Source organism: Pinus tabuliformis, chromosome 7, assembly GCF_031772625.1.
Source record: "Pinus tabuliformis cultivar Carrire ecotype Pingquan chromosome 7, CPIR1, whole genome shotgun sequence".
NCBI lineage: Eukaryota > Viridiplantae > Streptophyta > Pinopsida > Pinales > Pinaceae > Pinus > Pinus tabuliformis.
Genome location: NC_142293.1, coordinates 641767053 through 641772695, shown reverse-complemented (window position 1 = coordinate 641772695; position 5643 = coordinate 641767053).

Sequence of the window (5643 nt, the reverse complement as noted above, 5' to 3'; positions counted from 1 at the left end):
TAGCTAACAGAGATCTATTTCTTAAATATTTTATGGTATATTTTCTAGAAACACTGGGGGCAGTGTGAATCAGTATTTCTTTTCCAATTGTTACTTTACCAGTTAATATCACTTAGATAAACACAAAATGAACAATAAGAAAAAGCACTTTTATTAATAAAAAATAACAAGGATTCCAATCCTCTTCTTTACAATAAATCAAGTACAATAATAATTAGGGCTCCAACCCTAGATGAAGACACCAATCTCCAATCCACCAGGCTCCACTTGTACTTTTCCAAGCACCATCTTGGACTTCACAAGGTTCCAGCTTCTAGGGCTCCAACCTTGTATTTATGAGGCACCAACCTCTAAGGACCCAGTCCTCTCACTCGTACAAGCTCCAACCTGATCTTCTTGAGGACTCTTATCCTCTAGGGCTCCAACCATATGCTTCAATTCTTCAATATGGATTCAACGATTCTTCAAGGCTCCCAACATCCTCTACAACCAACCCTGACAATATCTTCACCTTCAACTATACCTTCTCCAAATCACTTCATTAATGACAACTTTATCTTCTCAAAAGTTGTCACCACAACTCTACATTTCACCTAAACAAAATCTTCAACGTTACCTAATGATGGAATCAATGATCATGGTCTCCAATAATGTCTCCAAGATCATCTTCTACAAGTCTTCCATATGTCTTCAATAATGCCTCAAGGTATCTTCAATAAATTTCTCAAGTTATGCACCAGGTCTTCCAAAAATATCCAAGATTCTTCAACAACTTTCTTTAAGTTACTTCTACTTCAAGGATCTTCAAGTCTGCTCAGAGGTGTCTACTACAATTTTTCTCCAAAATGTATTTAATGGTGCTCCAAGGAGACTTCAAGAATGTTGCTAAAAAGGCCAAGAGATAGGCTCCAAAGATGTCTTCACAAGGCTTCAACAATGATGGCTTCATTACTTAAGATTAAGGAAAGTCCCACAAATGTATTCAAGGTATCTTTCAATATTTGCTTCGGAGATGATTGTTCCAAGAATGTCACAGAACCAAGCTTATAAACCTAAGCCTCCACGAGTGAATAAATGCCAATTTTGTTGGTCCAAGAGATGAGATTTACGAGTTTACCAATTATGTGATCTGACCCTTCACACGTGATTATCTGAGCTTCATAAAATTGTTATAGGTTTGAGCTCCATAGTGATGATTTTTCTTACAATTTTTAGGTTCACAAATAAGCTTCCATAGGTCCGAGGTATATATCTCTTCCACAGGCAGTTGTGCTTAACGTTTCTGAGTTACGATGACTATGTGAGCCTCTTCACTATGACTATCCCACAGGTTCGAGGTGATTAAGCCTTTAATAAGCACTGTAATCTAAGCTTAAGGAAAAATGTTTGAGCTTCTCTAGACTGTAGTCCAACTAAAAGTCTGATCTTTTGTACAATTCAGAACTTTATGCCAATCCGAGGTAGAATACAAGACTATAATTTTGAGGTTCTCTTGCCAATCCAAGCCCTCCAACAAATGATTATATTGAGCCTTCAGTGATGACTGTTCACTGCAATGGTGTACAACTCCAAGTTTTGAATAGGCTATAAGACTAATATGAGCTCAGTCCACAAGGCTACAAGAGTTTAACAGGTCACAAGTTTGAGGCACCACTACAAGTCGGTGTGAGGTCTGTCCTCCTACATAAACCTGTCTGATATTTTCAATAGGAGACTTGTCCACAATTTGAGATTTAGTTAGCCTTCAACAAGTGACTTTCCTTTCACAAGTCCAGCTTCTCTGCAATGTTCACACCTCCTTGTCTACCATAGGTCTGAGGTATTTAAGAGACTGTACTCTAATATGATTGTTCCACTGAGCTTAAAATGTTGATTGTTCACAAGGTTTGTAGTTTGAGCTTAAGAGGATACCATGAATTTCCTAAACATTAATCCCAATGTCCTCCTTAGCCTCTTATCTTCTTCTATCCTCTTCTCTGAATTCTTCACTAAAAAATGATGATATAAATGAGGTGTTTAACCTTGTATTTATACACATTTTGACCTTTAATGAAGAGACACATCACTTGATGATACATGTCCATCCACAAAAATATATTTTGTGAATTGTCATTATTATTTTATGCATGGAAACCTTTGGGATTTTATAATTTGGACAACATTAAGGCTCCTTCTTCATAGACTTAGACCTTCAACCTTAATAAGATTAGGGCATTTTCAATAAGGCATTTAGGGTATGCAAGGACATCTAGATTAGGGTTCCTTCTTTATTTATTTAGGTTAAGGCTTCTTCATTAAATAAGGAACAAGGGCTACATGATGTACATTAGGCCTTCAACAAGATCAATAACATGCAGGGTGTCTTAGCATGTATATGATATATATTGATCCGAGTGGATATTGGTGGCCACTCACCTATTCCATTTGGACCCCCACCATTGTTTCTTTCAGTTTTTCAGTTTCCTTAATTGTGGCACAATTTACTATTTTTGGCATTTTTTTGAGTCCTGAACTTCCAGAGCCATTTTGAGGCCCTAAAGAATGTTTTTTTGGAAAAACACCAGTTGCTCATATGATTTTTCAACTCAAAATTCGCTATCAGTAGTTGTGTTCCTTGGATAGATCTTTCTAACAAGGTATTTGTTAGCATTATGATACAGGTGTTGTCCTTGATAGCAACTCACTCAGATGAAAAATCATAGTGCAACAGGTCAATAGCAAAGAATTAATGATCAGAGAGAGGTATACATAGGTTCACCTTGACAAAGAAGCATATACACGCAGGTTAACAGACCAAAAGGAGTGTATAACGTATACACGCACTTTCACAGAAGGAAAGGCACGTATATCTTGGAAAACTAAGTTTTTTTCCAAGGTATTTGGTCCATGGTATTTTGATACATGGTATTGGTCCAAGGTATCTAGTTCGAATTATTGACCCTAGGTATTTGGTCCAAGGTATTGGTACTAAGTGGTTTTTTTCCATGGTATTGAGAAAGGCCTAACATTATAAAAGGAGGAGAAGTTCATTAGGTAAAGTGTGCAAGGATTGAATATCTGATGAAGTGAGAGATCCAGTATGCAGGTTATAGGTTTGTGATGCTTTGCTTGATCTAAACTAAGGATGCACCTATGTGGATGATGATGGATGATGGATCAGGATCTTAAGGCTTGGAATGTATTATCATTATATGGTTTGATCATGGATATACTAGATCTTAATACTGACGCATGTTTTATTCTGCAAATGTTATGATCTGGGTATGACTGAATACTGAAATAGCTGTGAAGTTTATAAATTAGTATTTGCATATTTTTACGCAGGTTTGCTTTGGCAAAAGCATGTATACATGCTAGTTCAGTTCATCATAGTAGCATATACATTATGAAATGTGATATCTGAATTTGCAGTTGGTTCTAGTGGTTGTTGCAGAGTTCTAGGTTCTGCTCTGTGTTCTAGTGATTGTGTTTTGATGAGAGTATTCTGAATGTTCAGTGGTGATTTTTTTTTAGCTTCAATGTTGTTGATGGGTCCAGTATGAAAATTGGATGAAACGTGGCCTTCAGATTATGGTGTTGTGATCCAGGAGTATCCAGTCTGAAAATTTATGAAACGTGGTCCCTGGAGGAAGAGTGAAGGTTGAAGCCTTCTGTAGGCCGACGCCTACGTACTGGTAAACATATCGGCTAGTACAAGAGCCAGGGGGTTGGAGCTCCCTTCCAGTAGCAGCTGGAAAACGAGAGAGGGTGGTAGCCTTTTGTAGGCCGGCGCCTACATACTAGTAAATATATCAGCTAGTACAAGAGCCAGGGGGTTGTAGCTCCCTTCCAGTAGTAGCTGGAGAATGAGAGAAGGTTGTAGCATTCTGTAGGTGGGTGCCTGTGTACTGGTATGAGTCTGCGCCAGTACAAGATTGTAAATAGGTTTTTCTTATATTAAAAGGAAGACAGCAGTAGGTGGTTTTTGTCCCGCATTGGGTTTCCACCTTATATCATGGTGTTCATGTGTGCTTCTTATGTGTGATGATCTGTTATGTTTTACTGCACATGTTTACTGTTTATATGGTTAATGAATTTCTGATGCACTGATTAAAGATCAACATATGATGAATTAACTGAATCATAATTTTACTAGATATACGCTAGTTGCATTAAACACAATTGTGTGTACACGCGAGTTCCCTTAACTGAAGTAGCGTATATGAATTAGAGTATGAAATGAAAAGTTATTGATTTTCTAATACTAATTCACCCCCCCCTCTCAGTATTATTTCCAACAATTGGTATTAGAGCAAGTCCTTTGGTAGAATCTTGATTGCTTGAACGAGATCCGTAGAACAATGGGAAAGAAAGTGCGTCAAAAGAAGAAGACAACTCAAAGGAACAGTGACAACTTGTCGTTAGGTGGAAGCAAGTATTCAGATTCTGAATCACCTCGGATTGAAGATGAACAAGCAAATGAAGCATCAGATAAAATCATAGATCAATAAGATCTATTTAACAAAAGGGAGTGTGCCCTCAAAGAAGAAGTTACCAGATTAAAAGCTCAGCTGGAGTGTGCCTTCAAAGTACGTCAAATGCTGCAGGATGAAGTGATATCATTAAAAAATAAGCAGAATGAAGCAGATAAAGAACAAGAAAATGAGATTCTCAAATTAAGGCAACAAGTGGAAGAAGGAAGAAAGGTTGCAGAAATCTTGAAGAAGCAACATTTGGAAAAGGAAGAGCAATATCAGGTTGAGGTAAATATCTTAAAAGGTAAATTAGAAGAAAAGGATAAACTGTTACGATTTCAAGACAGTACTAAGATTTTGGATGATATTCTTAGTAGCCAAAGATCTCCTACTATCAAAACTAGTCTTGGTTTTTATGAATTTGTTGAAGGTGAATCTAGCTCACAGGGTGAGGCAAGGAACTCTAATGCAAAACCTGAAATGCTCAACAAGGAGATAAGAGGTCAACCACATCAACAACCAAGGAAAGAAATCCGTCAAAGAAAATCTTTTACTCCAAACTATGGAAATGATAGTCGGTTATTTTCTCAGATAAATAATGTTGAGTGTTATGTATGTCATAATCTTGGACATGTTGCAGTGAGATGCAGAAGTAGAATGGTGCAAGACCGTCACATAGAAAGATCATCACGTTCTAGGTACTTTAAGGGATATTGTTTTGCTTGCAATATGTTTGGTCACAAAGCCATTGACTGCTATAGAAGGAATATGAAACATATGAGATGTTATGCATGTAACAAGCTTGGACATATAGCAAAGGAATGCAGGAGAAGATTTTGGGCACCATACCAAAAGGAGAAAACATCATCTCAGTCGAAGATATGGAAGAAGAAGGAAGTACATTCATAAAGATGTGGAATAGCAGAGTATATAGACATGACAGACTCAGAGGGAGCTGAAAGTATGAAACTTCAGTGTTCTAAATCTCATATGCAAGTTTCATGAAGACAAGTCACGTATATATGCGAGTTCGAAGCTACACAGTTGCGTATATGTTAGTTTGAGGAAAAGCAGTGGGACAGACTCAAGAAAAGTGGTCTGATATGGTTTGGTCAAGTGTTTGCTCTGTTTGAAGATGGTTACAATCTGTTGATGATGTGTGGAAATGTGTTGGTACTCATAAGATGTT